This window comes from Vicugna pacos, chromosome 9 (assembly GCF_048564905.1).
Source record: "Vicugna pacos chromosome 9, VicPac4, whole genome shotgun sequence".
NCBI classification, from domain to species: Eukaryota; Metazoa; Chordata; class Mammalia; order Artiodactyla; family Camelidae; genus Vicugna; species Vicugna pacos.
Window position 1 is genome coordinate 33,496,476 of NC_132995.1, and position 15,688 is coordinate 33,512,163.

Consider the following 15,688-nt stretch of genomic DNA (forward strand, 5'->3'; position numbering starts at 1 on the left):
AAACTGACTTGCATAGCAGCCCAGCCTCACCCCCTTGTGCTGCTGGAGAATGAGGCAGGGACGAGGAGGCCCCTGCCCACCCTGGCCTTCCCTCCCCACACGTTTAGACATTGAAGACCCCAGGGCCACCAACAGAGCCTCCTTTCAGGCTGGGGCAGGGCTAAGCTGACTGCTTCCTCCCCCTCCAACTTGGCAGAAAAGCCTTTTTGTTGTGGCTCACATAGAGGCCATTCTCCTCCGGCTCACGGGAAGGAATGGCCAGCTTCCTGTCCATCCACAGCCGCCCAGGCTGCAGTGGAATCCTCCGTGTAGGTCCGAGAGGAACAGGGCTTCCTGCCCCTCCACGACCTCTAGTTCTGCCTTGGGGTCCTGAGGCTGCCGGGCTTTGCCCCTCAATCTGTCAAACCACACAAGGGGGTTGGGCACAGCCTCCCCTCAGCTATCCTTTCAAATGCTGGAGATTTCAGGCCCAAGGCACTTTCAGGGCACAGCAGTACTGCCCTCAGCCCATTGCTCAAGTGGCCTCATGACCCACAAAGCCCTGGCAGAGCCCCTGCCAGGGTGCTCGCCTTGTCCCAAATGTTCCCTGTACTTGCTGGCCTCTATGACTTTGCTTATGCTGTTCCCTCCTGTTGGAAAACTCTTCCCTTCATATTTTATCCTGTTCAAATTGCATGGATCCTTTCAGGTGAAGATTAAGGCTTGCTTTTTCCAGGTTCCCACCCTCCCTCCTCAAGGTGTTGAGTTTCCTTCCACCTCTGGCTCACCCAGCACTTGTGTCCTGACCATTCCTTGACTCTGAATCCAGCCGGCCCAGCCTTACAGGCACCCAGATGCTGATTGCGGCTCCATCATTAAAGGCTGTGTGTCCTTGGGCAAGTGAGTTCACCTCTCTGAGCCTAGATTTCCATCTGTAGAACGCTGCTAATAGCCATGCCTATTTCATACAGTTCTGAGGCTTGATTGGGCCAATTCGTGTAAACACTTAGAATAGCCCACAGCAGGCTCTCAATAGTTTGTTACTAAAATCTCTATTTCAGGTACCTGGTGGGCTCTAAGGAAGAATCTCTCGCTTTCTCTCCAGGAGAGTTTGTGGGATGGGGTCAAAGGTTGACAAGCCCACGGACAGGTGCCAGAAAGAGAGATATTCCTGTCCCACTAGCTCCCCTCCCCAGCTGCTGAGGCCTCACCCTGCCAACCCTGGGGGCCCAGCCCCTCCTCACCCGCAGCATCAGCCCTTCTTTCCAGACCCTGAGCACGAGGCCCCGGCTCAGGTTTTCTCCCACGTGCCCCTGACACCTCCCACCCTACATTTTTCACCCACCTCACTCTTTGCCAGAAATAGCCTCCAAACCTCCCTTCTCTTGCAGCCAATCTAACAGGCCCCTCCTGGAAAAACTATATCATTCCCCTGCCAGCATGGATCACAGCAATAAACTGAATTCCATTAAGAAAATATTCTGAGTCAGTGGAAAGGGAGGAGCAGCTGTACCCCAATAATTTCATCAAAAAATTACATAGCACCATCCTAAAAATTCGTCAGCTTCAGCCAGATTAAATTTCATTTACAGATGGAGACACTGAGGCCTGGACAGGGGGCTGATTCGGCCACAGTCACTCACTGAGTCTCTGAACTGATCCCCAGGCAGGACTCCTCCACCCCCACCCTCTCTGTCACCATGCACCCCATGTCACCTCCCCACCCCTCATGGGAACTCCCTCTTCTGATCTTCGGAAGAACTGCGGGGTGTTGTGGTTAATCCAGCTTTCCTGATAAAGGATATTTTTGTGCTTCATACACACATGAAGCACAGCCTTCAACACAGCTAGGGGAGAGGAGATCTGCCCTCTGCAAATAGTCCCCCATCTTGTCCCATGAGAACAAGCCCCCTCTTCCTCACAGTCCATGGATTCTGGTAGAGCTGGCCCATTCCCCTGGTGGCCAGATGATCTTGTGACCCAAGACCCAGCCAATCAGAACCCCGGCACATAATCCAGGAGTGAGCAGAAAACCCAAGTCTGGCCAATCAAGGACTTCCTGTGACTTCTTCCCTGCAAAGGATTCCCTGCAAGAGAGAAGCCCTATGTTTGCTGGGATTGCTGAGCTACTGGAGCATGGCTCTGAAGCTGCTGAGGGGTTATCTCGCCACCACACATACAGAACCTGCCTCAGAGGAGAGCCAGCGGAGCGAAACAGAGCCTTAAAGAGTCTGGAAGGCACTATTTGAGTACCTGGATCCAGCTGTGCCTAAGCTCTTTCAGTTACTTGTGTCAATAAACTCCTTTTATTTCTTAAGCCAATGCGAGTTATTAATGGGTTTTGGGTTTTTTTGTTTTTAATTTTTGTCCTGACTGATGCCCAGGGTGCTCTGAGTTCCAAACTTGTGCTTAGCTTAACCCATTCTTCTTGCCAGTCTAGGACTCTTCTCAGGAAAGTGCCAAACCCCAGGACCACAAGGCACTCACCTCTTCAACACTTGAATGCTTACTGAGAATGTTTCCTGGAGTCTCTGGCACAATGGCCAGCCTCAGTAATGCTGCCTAAGACAGCATAGGACACCTGAGTCTTCACAAGAGGCCCGGGGGAACCAAGTAGCCAGATGGTGGCAGGCGAGGCGGGTGGGAAGACTGACTTAATTGTTAAATGGGCTTTTTCAGATGTATAAGGTAACAGATAGTCAGCCACTGGGGACAATGAGGAAACCACAGAAAAGCCAAAGATGACCATGAAAAATGCCAGCAATTTCTACTCTCCTGCCAAACACCCCGAACAATTTACTGTAAATCTACAGGTCTTCCCTTATGAGTATATATTAATATATTTTATTTTTTAAAAGTAAGCTCATACGAGGCATATTGTTTTTTACCTGCCTTTTTCACTCAGTATAGCATGAGATTTGGGTAAGTAGGAGACTTTCTCTCTATTGCTTGAATTTTTCTGAACATGCATTATGTGTCCATCATAATAAAACAAGCAAGTAAACAGTACATCTTTAACCCCTTTTCGTGTCCACAGATTGTTTTCTACAACATGCTTTTTGTGGATGCATTCTATGGATCCCCGAGGAATTTTCTCAACCCATGTCAGGACAGTTGCAGAGAATATTTTGGAAACATCTATAATTACAGCAAATAGTTCCTGAGGGCTCACACTGCACTGGACTTTATATGCTTCACTGAAATCAATCCTGATTAGAACCCCAGGGGGTAGTTCTGTTTGCACTTCACACCAGAGATGCTCAAGGCTCAGAGAGGTGAAGTAACTTGCTCAAGGTCACACAGTTCAACAGTGGCAGACCCTGAACTCAAGCCACCCCTGTTTCTGACCCCAAAACTCCCGATCTCAATAATTCATTTATTCAATGAACATTTACTGCTGTCAGGGGGCAGTCCAAGGATCCAGCAGGGAATATCACAGAGACCCTCCCTCATGGGGCTCACATTCAAAGGAGACAAGCATCTCAGGCCAAGGGAATAGCCCATGCAAAGATCCTGAGGCTGGACCAAGCCTGGGATGTTTGAGGAACCGAAAGGAGAAGAGCAGGGTGAGAAAGGAGGTGAAAGGGTGAAAGAAAGGGAGTAGGATCAGGCTACAGACTTGGATTTATTCTAAGGCTGACAAGAAATTTTTGAAATATTTTAAGGTATTGAGGGGAGGGTGGCATGATCTATGATATTTAGAGTACTTCTCTGGCTTCTGTATGCTTTGCTAAACTACCTTTGCAAACACCCATGATTCTTGCCTTTAGAGAAAGTTCTAAATGTGGAATCAAAGTGGTACGACCAGCCCACAAGGTGGGCTTTTATTACATACTGACAAATTACCCTCCAGAAGGAAAGAAGCACCTGTTTCCACCCATCCCGTGGCAGCTGAGTGCCCATCCCCCACCCCTCACACACCAGGTATGAGATCATCTTTATCAGTATTGCTGGCGGAAGCAATATTGTTTTGTTGGTTTTACCTGCAGTCCTTTGATTGCTATCAAGCTCAAACATTTTTCATGTCAGTTGTTAACCCTTTAGGGTTTTTTTTAAGGGGAGGGGAGGATGGCCTGCTTATGCCCACTGCCCAGTTTTCTTTTGGGGTATTTCTTATTGATTTGTGGGAACTTTTTGTAGTGTGAGGAAATTGGCCCTTTGTCAATCAATGAGTTTTAGAGCTAGAAGGTTCTTAGCCCAAGCTCCTCGTGTACAAATGGGTAAACTGAGGCCTGGACAAGGCTGGATACTGATTCTAGTCAGTGCTCTCAGCACACTGGTTCTGGGAGGATGCCTCTGCCAGCTTTGTTCATTGCCTAGAGAGACCTCCCCTCCTGCTGGCCCCTCCTGGTGTCTATCGGGCTCTTTCCCTGTCCCCACCCCAACTCCCCACCAAAGCCTCTTACAGGGTTCCTAGCAGAGAGGAAGACATTCTGCAGACAACTGGCCCCATGTGCAGATGATGTCACCAATGGGAGAATGGGTCCCAGAGACCAGAGCTTAGTTTCCTGGGTAGGGTGGAGGTGAGGGAGTGGTGCCCTTGTCCTCTCCTTGTCCCCAGATAATAGGAGGAGCCAAAGAATTTGATTGGGAGACTTGCTGTATACACACCCTGCACCAGCAATCTGCTCTGGGCAATGCAGGACTTTAGGAGCATAAAATACGAAAGGGGCCTCAGAGAAGGGACTGTGGGGTGAATCAGAAAAAGTCCTAGGTCAGGGCTCAGAAATCCCAGGTCGGAGATCAGCTAGGTCCAGGCAACTTATCTGAGTCCTCAGCCTTTGCCATAAAATGGGGATTTTATGTTTTCAGAGCTGGTGCTAAGAATCAGGGAAATTATGGACTTAAATATGTGCAGACCTGAGGCTGGGTTTAATGTAGTGGCATCAGTGCTTTTGCCTGCCCAGTACTGATCTTCTTCTCTCTTGACTAAACACCTTGACTTTCCTCTAGGGAGCCACCCCTCTCCCACACTGAGTTCATAAGCTGCAGAAAGGCTGCCCCATCCCCCAGCTCCAAGGACAGGCGAGACCCAGGTGGAGGCAGTCTCCTATTCCTTCCTCCATCTCTACCAGTTATGGGCAATGTCCAAGTCATCTTCAGCCTTTGTTCACACATGGAACTACCTGCATGAAAATAAGCAGCAGCACACAGGGAACAGAAACACAAGACAGAAAGATGGCATTGTTTGAGCCCCTGGATACAGCCAGACCTGATGGTGGTCCCCCTTACTCTTGTGAAAGCTAATAAATACTCTCTTTGGTCAATCCAGTTTGAGTTGGAATTTCCATGATTTGTAACTCAAAAAATACAATCTAACACTATTGTCACTTAATTCAGTCTTTCATTGCCAAAGTCTGGGCCTCAATGAGAATAGACTTTTCCCAGGTCACATATGACTTGGCTAGAGAGTGAGAGAGAGCTCTGGAAGCCTGGACACACCATCTGCAGCCACATCACCCTGTTCACCAGGGTCAGGAGCCCCAGTCACTCTCCCTCACCTCCCTGTGAATTTACAAGTCAAGAAAAGACTTTATAACATGTGATCTTGTTCTTTTTCATAAACAAATCCAGCAGAGTTTGTGTGGTGGTGTAGGGCAGCAGTGGTGCCCCACCGGGCTCATCTTGTGCCTCTACTTGCCCTGTAGAGCCCAGTGGTCCTGACCGCACCTCTGTAAGTTAGTAGAACTACATTTTGTTTGGTCTATGAATTCTGAGTGAATTCCGAATCCTGCCAGGGCTTGAATTGATACAGCTGGAGAGGAAGTGAAATTCCCAGATCCCTGGAAATGTGTGTTGTCTATTTTAATACTTGCATCCATATTGCCCTTCCAGGTCGCATGAGAGCTTGCCTTACCAGGCCACTGAACAGCCTTGCAGAGAGATGGGGACACGGTGCTCCCTCCACGGGTCTGGGCACCTGCCCCTGAGGTGCAACCTCCAGTTCTGGAGTGAGTGTCTTGGCTGATGAACAATCACACACTGGGGCACCCAGGGCCACCTCTGGCTGGACACATGCCCAGGAGAACATGAGAGGCCCAGGTCCCCCTAGTCACTACTGGCCACTGCCAATTTAGACCAGCCTGGGGCACCTTCCCCCATTCTGCTCAGAGGCAGGACGGAAACCTGACAAGCGTGTTTTCACCAACCTGAGAGTTTCGGCCCCTCTTTGGGGACTGTTTGTGTTTCGGGTCACACTGTTAGCAGCTCCCGCCCCCTTCTTTCCTTTGCCAAAGTGACATTCCCTGGGCTGCCAGGCCTCCAGGAAGCTGGTAGTTCCTGCCCTGAGCTGCCCGGTAGGAATCTCCTTTTCCTATTCCAGGCACTTCCATGTCCTCTGTTACATTTCATTCTCTCATCCTAGTCCAGCAAATGGGAGGTAAAGCCTCCACCTTACATACATAGAACTGACCAGCAAGGGAGGGCAGCCTGCCCAAGATCACACAGCAAGTTAGGGGCTGAGATAAGGTTAAAACTGATCCCCAGTCCAGTATCCACTCCCCACCCCTCACCCCACCCCCCAAATCCAAACTCAACCAGACAGGGATCAGGTCTAGTAATAGTCCTCCCTCTCCTGTTCATTCCTTCATTCAACAAATACTGAAACTTCCCCAGGCAAGGATTGCAAAGTGTTGGCCCTGGACCAAATCCCGCCTACCTCCTGTTTTTGTAAATAAAGTTTTGTTGGAACACAGCCATTCCCATCCATCTGTGTATGTCTATGGCTGCTTTCAGCTACAGGCAGACTTCAGGTGCAACAGAGCCAGACCATCTGGGCCCCAAGCTTAATATATTTGCTATGTAGCCCTTTACAGAAAGTGTCCCCAGGGCAACATTATGACTTTCTAGGCACTTCTGCACCTTCATAAACCCCTTCTTTGTAAATATTGTGTGCATGTGTGTGTGTGTGTGTGTGTGTATACAAAATAAAATCCCCCTGGAACCAAATTTCCTTATTGAGTTTATGATTAATCTTTCTCTTTCTCTCTCTCTTTCTTTTCGGTGGGGGGAGGTAATTAGGTTTACTTATTTATTTTTAATTAAAAAAATTTTTTTAATGGAGGTACTGGGGATCAAACCCAGGACCTTATGCCTATTAAGCACACACTCTTACCACTGAGCTATACCCTCCCTCTATGGTTAATCTCTTTATCCACAATGTTATTCCTGTCTGTCTCCTCTGATCTCAATCTCTTTCTTGTCCCCTCTGATCTCAATCCTGCGCTAACTGAACCCTAATCACCAGAGTCAGATGACTAAGATTGCTGCTGTCAATAACATCATTAATGTACTAAAATTGATATTATTAGATAACGTACAAACTCAGGTTGTTTCTCCAAAACAAGATGAGCTCACAGACCCCTAAGCCATGGACCACCTCGCCAGAGAATTGTAAACCAGAGACATCCTGACTCCCTAAACGACGATTAAGAAATGTCACCAGACAGATGATTAGTCCCAGTTCTTTTGTTCTTTGCCTTTAAAACACTCCTAATTCAAAGACCAAGGCGGAGTGGCTCTGAGACTTGTCGCCCACTCCCTGGGTTGGTGCCCTGCAAATGAACCCTTACTTTGCTACAAATACACACTGCCAGTTTGGCTTTTTGCACTGCGAGCACACGAGCCCTTGCTCAGTTACATATACATACATATATGTATTTATTTATTTTATGATTGTGCTGGTACAAGACAAATACAATCCAGGCTGGATTGTATCCTTTTCCTACTGTTTTAAATCAATTCCAACATTTCCGTGAGCCTCTAGAACTTGTGGACTCAAGGCACTGCACCACACATGCCTCACAGAGATGTCAGCCCTGAGTTGGCCACAGGTGGGTCCCACATTGCTGAGAGCAGAACCCCAAAAAGGAGACATCCCAATATTTAGCCCTCACTTTGGTTCTTACCCCAACAGTAGAGGCTGCAGGGGGAAGTTTTGACCGCTTTGAAAGGAACCATTCAGGGTTCAAAGTGACAGCATACATTTCTTAGAATGAAAATTTTCATTCCCTCTCAAATTCCTATATTTTGTATTTCTCAATTTTTAATTAGTAGTTCCGGGAATAAATAATAGATGCACATAGGTTTAAAAATATTTAGAATGCCTCAAATGATTTGTAAGAGTCTAAAGCTCCCTTCTGCTTCTGCACCCCAACCCCCTTCCTACCACTGTTGAGACTCCTTGCAAGCAGACTGTGCAAATTCAAGAAGAGATGTGTGCACATGCTGTTCCACTCCTGGCTTTTTTCTCACTTAAGTCTGTATTCTTATGCATACATTTATCTTGTCATTGTTAAGTAGCTCTTTAGTATTCCACTGAATGAAGATACCAGTATTAGGACATGCCAGTTTTTCCATTCTTTTTCTATTATGGCATTGGAATGGAGAATATTTCTGTACGGACTGTCTTTGCTTGAATATTAGGCAATTTTTTTCCCTCCAAAAAAATCTCTCAGAAAAGAGGGAATCCCTTTACTGTATACAGAAGTTTTGATAAAGGCTCTTTCATTACCTGATGCTGATTCCTTTATTTTAAATAAGGAGGTGCTATTTGTGGAAGACACAATAGCCTGAAATGACCTCATGAATTCTAATTTGGGATGTTTATGGCGGACACCCAACAGAATTGGTTGGGGGTGAAAAAGAAGGCAAAGGCATTTAACACAAATGCAGTAATTTTTCCTGGGGATATGACTTCACAATTGCAAGTGTTAAAATAACACTATAAACAAACCTTTTAAAGTATTACTTTAAATGCTTTAAAATTAAGAACATCCCTTCACGAGTCACTGTTGAGAAAACGAAGAGGAAGCCACAGAATGGGAGGAGATACTTGCAATCTGCATGTCCAACAAAAGACTTGTACCCAAAATATATAAAGAACTCCCACAAAACAATAAGGAAAAAAAGCAGATGATCCAAAAGAAAAATGGATAAAAGACTTGGTCAGCACTTTATTAAAAAGAATATCCCAATGACCAATAAATATATGAAAACATGCTTAACTTCATTAGCCATCAGGGAAATGCAAATTAAAACAACAATGCAAAACCACTATCTACCCATTGGAAAAGCTCGAATAAACACGGAAGACAATATCAAGTGTTGACAAGGATGCGGAGCAGCCAGAACTCTCGTTTGTTTTGTTTTTTAGATTCCACATATAGGTGAAATCATACAGTATTTGTCTTTCTCTGCCTGACTTTTTTCACTTAGCATAATATCCTCAGGGTCCGATCACGTTTTTGCAAATGGCAAGATTTTATTTCTTTTTAACAGCTGAGTAATAGTCCACTGTGTGTGCATGTATACCTATATACCACATCTTCTTTATCTATTCATCTATTGATGGGCATTGAGGTAGTTTCAACATCTTGGCTATTGTAAATAATGCTTTAGTGAATATAAGGGTGCATATATCTTTTCTAATTACTGTTTTCATTTTCTTCAGATAAATACCCAGGAGTGGAACTGCTGGATCATATAGTTGTTCTATTTTTAATTTTGAGGGGATTCTTCATACTGTTTTCCATAGTGGCTATACCAATTTACATTCCTACCAACAGTGCATAAGGGTTCACTTTTCTCCACATGCTTGCTAACATTTACTATTTGTTGTCTTTTTGATAATAGCCATTGTGACAGGTGTGAGGTGATAGCTCATTGTGGTTTTGATTTGCATTTCTCTGATGATTGGTGATGTTGAGCATCTTTTCATGTGACAGTGACAAAGAGGTGACAGAGATGCATCAGTAGAAGTGTAATGCAAAAAGTGGAACATAATTATTTACTGGAATATGTTAGAGGGGATAAAACTATATTTCTAAAGTGACATATGGTTTTAGCTAATATGTGATTTTAAAAAGACATGTGTAGCTAAATTGATATACTAAATGTTTTAAGTATTTGATTATTTAACCTATATACCTAAAAGTTCTAAATATAAGCTGGCCCATGAATATGTTGTTGGGTATTATTATTATTATTATTATTATTATTATTTTAAATTGTGGTTAAATATACATAACATAAAATTTACCATCTTAACTATTTTCAAGTTTACAGTTCTGTGGTATTAAGTATATTTACCCTGTTGTGCAACCATCACCACCATTTATCTCTAACTATTTCATCTTGCAAAAGTAAAATTCTGTCTCCATAAAACAACAACTCCTCATTCCCTCCTTCCCTAGTTCCTGGCAACCACTATTTTACTCTCTGTCTGTATGATTTTGACTATTCCACGTAAAAGTGGATCATACAGTATTTGTCCTTTTGTGACTGGCTTATTTCACATAGTGTAATGTCCTCAAGTTTCATCTATGTTACAGCATGTGTCATATCTTCCTTTTTCAGGCCGAGTAATATTCCATTGTATGTATAGACATTTCTTTTATATAACCATCCATCCATTGGTGGAAACTTGGGTTGCTTCAACCTTTTGGCTATTGTGAATAATACTGCTATGGGCATGGGTGTACAAATACCTTTTTGAGACCCTGCTTTCAATTCTTTTGTGTGTATATCTAGAAGTTGAATTCCTGGATCATATGGTAATTCTATTTTTAATGTTTGAAGAACCACCATACTGTTTTCCACAGTGGTGGTACCATTTTATATTCCCACCAACAGTGCACAAAGATTTCAATTTCACCACATCCTTGTCAAAACTTGTTGTTTTCTGAGTTTTGACAATAGTCATCCTAATAGATGTGATGTTGTTTTGGTTTTGATCTCTTTGGGAAATAGAAGATTATCAAGTATTTGAGCACTATGATATCTCCTAATATACGTGTGCAAGTTTGCATCTCTGTGGAATAAATTCCTAGAAATGCAATTTCCAGATCAAAGACTGTGTGCATTTTAAAGTCATCAAATTGCCCCCATTGAGGCTACCCAAATTCACACCACCCCCAAGAGTGCATCAGAGTGCCTGGTTCCCCACATCCACACCAATGCAGCATGTGATCCAATACTCCCACCCACTAGTGCATCTTCCGATGTCTCTGATTCTACTGTGAAAGTGAGGTCCCTCTGCCCTTCCTTCTGGGCCACAGCAGCCACCCACACACAGAGCCCTGTTTCAGGTCCCAGGTGAGACCCCCTCTTCAGTCTCATCTCCTCCATACTACCTTCCACAGAGGCAGCCAAAAAGATTTTTCTCAACAGTTGCTTCCCAGGCTTGGAAATTTTGGGGGCCCTGAATCACACATAGCTGGGTTGCATCTCAACAAGAGTTTGCCAGTGATTTGCTTTTGAAAGCCGAAGAAGCAGCTGCAAGGGTACACTTGTGTCTTAGTTTGGGTTCCCCCGGAAGCTGACCCTGAGACAGATTCCAGGCAAAGTACTGTAGTTTATTGTTGGTGACCCAGGAACACCCGTACAGGAGCGAGAAAGTGATAAGGGAAGGGAAGACAGAAAATAAAGGGCATGTTATCAGGCGAGTCACCACTGCAGGTAACCAGAGTTTAATCCCCCTGGAGAACTCTGGGGGATGGTGTAGAACAGGCATGTTAGAGTCATCCCACCTGAGAGGTGAGGAGCTGGGCTACCACAGAGTAACTCCCATCAGCCACTAGTTGAGGGGTCCTCTAGGGTGGGGTGCTGACTCCCTGCTATGTGCATGGGCAAAGCCTACTCCTGCAGCTAGAGGAAGTTCTCAGGTAAAGAATGCAGGAGCTGTCAGTTGGAAATTGAGACAGGAAAGACCAGGGGACTGACAGCCTTTGCTAATTGTGTCTCCCCATTGCCTTCTTGAGTGAATAAGACAGCAGAGTAGCAGAAGCTGGTGCAGGGAAATCTACATCTCAGCAGCCCATTTTGCTTTAGCCATGGGCCTTGTGCCTTTCCAGAAGCCATCCTGACTTCTCCTCAAACCAGCGTCTGGATTTTCCTTGGGGAAATCACAGCCAGCATACTGTTCTCAATTCTAGTGGCCTGAGTGGAGTTGGCTCCGCCCCTCAGATACAAGGATGGTCACATGACTCAGGCCTGGCCAATCAGCAGATTCTATCCTGCTGGCCACTGTGATTGGTTCAGAGATGATCACATGATCCAAGTAGCCCCATCAAAGGTAATCTCTAGACACTGGCTGCTGCTACTGGGAAAGTAGAGCTCTTTTTCCGATGGGTTTGTGGCTCTGGAGCAACTGGATGTCATCTTGCCATTACAGTGTGTGTGTGTGTGTGTGTGTGTGTGTGTGTGTGTGTGTGTGTGTGTGTGTGTGTGTTTTGGTGGGAAGGGTGTCTGAGAGCCACAGCAGGAAAAAACCAGCAGAGAAGTGGAGACTGATTACTGGTGATACTTTGAGCCCTGAATACAGTCATGCCTAAAGTGAGATCCACCTCAGGACTCTTCAGATACCAGGGCCAGTAAGTACACTTTTCAGCTTAAGCCAGTTTGAGTTGGGCTTCCAATGGAAGTGCTATCCAGTGCACTAAGGTACCTTGACAAATGTGGTCATTGAGAATAATTGTGGGGCTTCCCTTGCCCCTATATTTTGGGGAAGAGCATCAATCTGGGTCTCCCAGAGGAATAGGGCCAGACATGGGATGTTCTCCCCATCATGGGGGTCAGGGAAGCAAAGATGGAAACACAGGCTAAAGAGGCTCCTGCCTCATGTGCACTATGCTTTCCCCCTTCTCTCCTTCCTTCTCCACACCCAGATCACACCAGGCTCCATATTTTTTCACAGTTATGCTCTGGGTCTTGGTCCTACCCTGTCTGCCTCTGAGGATCTCTACACCTCCCCATTCCTACCTGGCCCAGCTCAAAAATACCCTCTTTGTGAATCCTGCTTGGATGAGACTCCAAACAGAATGACTTATTCCCTCCTCCTGTGCTCCTACTGTTTATAAATTTCTATTTAAACCAAAGCTTGGTGCTCAATATGATCATTCATTCATTCATTTAACAGTTATTTACTGAGCATTTTCTGTATTCCCAGCACTGTTTTATGCATTAGGAATACAGCAGAGAACAACATAGACAAAACCCTGTCTTCATGGAGCTTACATTCTAATAGGGGAAAAGACAATAAAAATCAATAAATTAGTAAACTACACATGGTTTACTTGTGAGTAAGGATTAGAGAGAAAAATCATGCAAGGAAGGAGGATAGGGAGAGCTGGAATGGAGAGGGTGTGTGTGTGTGTGTGTTTGTGCATGCGCACACTTTTAAATAATGTGTCCAGGGAAAGTTTTTCTGAGAAAGTAACATTTAAGCAAGGGCCTGAAGAAGATTAGGAAGTGCAGTAGGTTGAATGGTGGCCCCCAAAAGATATGTCCATGTCCTAGTCCCCAGAACCTGTGAATGGATGCTTATTTGGGAAAAGGGTTTTTTTGGGGTTTTTTTTTTGTTTTTTGTTTTTTTTGTAGAACTGTTAGAGAATGAATTTCTGTTGTTACATTACCAAATTTGTGGTAATTTGTTATGGAAGCCCTAGGAAACTAATACAGAAAGCAAATCTTGTGGAAATCTGGGGTGAGGAAGAATGTTCCAGGAAGAGGGACTCTCAGGGACAAAAGCCCTGAAGAGGGGATTGTGTTTGGTGGTTTAAGGACCAGCAAGGAGCTGGAGCTGCTGAAGCCGACTGCACTTGGAGACAGTGGTAGGAATGAGGTCAGAGGCTTAGGGGACCAGGTCATTTAGGATCATGTACAGTCTTGTTGGCTTTGACCCTGAGTGAGGTGGAGCCAGGACAGAGTTTTGAGCAGAGAACTTACAAATGCATAAATGTACACAAAGCAGCCACCATGTCACATGTAACTATGTCCCTGACTGTCTACCCTGCTAAACTCTGAGCAACTTGAGGGCAAGGACTATGATAAAATTTTTTGCATCCTTAGGGTCTAGCACTAATAATGAAAAAGCTCCTGCAAATCAATAAGAAAAAGACTAAAAAATATGCAAAAGAAAATTTCAAGTGTTTAACAAACATGAAAAGCAACAAGCTCTGTTGCATTCCTAGGAATTTATCCAAGAGAAATGTGTTCACAAGACATTTGCACATCAATGTTCATAGCAGCTTTATTCATAAGTAAAAACTAGCAGCCCCAGTATCCATCAGCAAGAGAACGTATCCAAACAATGTATCCTTATCCATGAATGGAATGTATCTACACAACAGATAGCCATTTGTATATCCATACAATGTATGTCTATTCAATGAACACTGTATAGGTATTTGTATGTCCATACAGTGGAACACTATTTGTTTATTAAACATAACTACTGCAATGATGTAGATGAATCTCACAGACATAATGTTGAATGAAAGAAGCCAGACTCAAGTACAAACTGTATGATCCCATTTATAGGAAGTTCCAGAATAGCCAAAACTAATCTATGATGAAAATATAAGAACAGTGATTGCCTCTAGGGGGGGTTGGAGCAGAGATTGACAAGGTGGGGACAGGAGAGAGTTTTTTGAGAGTCATGTTCCATATCATAATAGAGGTCTGGGTTATACAAGTGTATGTATTTGTCATAACAAATCAAATGATACATTTAAGATTTTTGCATCACCTTGTGTAAATTTTACACAAAGGTAAGGGGGAGAATCATAGACAAATATTGAACTCTAATTAACAATATGCATGCTTGAGTATTTAGGATGAAGTTTAGTGATGTCTGAAACTTACTCTGAAATGTATCAAAAAATAAGAACTGATGGATGGATGGATGGATGGATTGATAAGTGCCAAAGCAAGTCTAGTAAAATGTAAATTGCAGAACCTACATAGTGAGTAAATGGATGTTCATTGTACAATTCTTTCTACTTTCCTGTATGTTAAAAATTTCCATAATAAAAAGTTTTTGGGGGAAAGAGTCTCAATGATCAGAGATACGCATATTACAAGACTCTATCTTCCACACTCTGGATTGCCAAAAATGTTAAAGACTAGAGATGGTGGACAATGGACACAAAGGTGTGGGGATTCCTACCCTGTAGATGGCTGGGACCATGGTGGTGCCCTGCAAAGCCATCAGCCTTAACACCCCATGTGCTTCCTTCCTGTCCCCTTCCTGCCCTAGGCTTCTTGTCCTTTACATACGATGTATACAATGTTGTATCCTGTTTTCCTCTCAGATGGATTATCAACATTGCCCCACTTCTTTGAAAACTCTTTGTAAACACTGTACTTAAAAGAAAACAGGTATTGCAGGATTTTGGTGTGTTTTGATTTTTTTTTTTATGATTACAAAGTTCATTGTAGAAAAATTAGAATGTACAAAAGAGAACAAAGAAGAAATAAAAATCCCCTGACACCCTACCGCTTTGACATTTTGTTGGTCCTTTTTCCTGTCTCTTTGTGCACATATATGGGCACGTACACCCTCATATACACACACACAGATTTTTATGTTTGTATTTTAACAAAATTGGGGTCCTATTGGACATCATGTTTTGTTACTTGCTTTCTTTAATAAAATTCTTCTGGGACATGGTTTTACGGGCTGCCTGGTTCTCTGAAGAGGCGTCCCATTGTTTCTCCACTGTTGGGGTTCAGGTAGGGTCAGCCTGGTGCTTGCTATGCCCTTGGGGAGCCCAGGCAAAGACAGGCCACCAATGCAGGCTTAGAGGTATGTAGGGTCCTTGGGCAGGAGAGCCTGGCAGAAGTACCCCCTGATTTTGGGGTACCCCCCTGGCCTGGCCCCTGGTCTGACTACCCTAGCTGTTCTCATCACTGCCTGGTTCCAAGCTCA

The 15,688-nt window shown here is 44.4% G+C and overlaps 1 non-coding gene across 1 annotated transcript; it reads right to left on the minus strand.

The window, feature by feature from the left end:
* Window positions 1–7,037: 7,037 nt before the first annotated feature.
* Window positions 7,038–7,111, minus strand: TRNAI-AAU (transfer RNA isoleucine (anticodon AAU)). Its single transcript has one exon. It is a non-coding gene; the product is annotated as a tRNA-Ile (tRNA).
* Window positions 7,112–15,688: the final 8,577 nt, after the last annotated feature.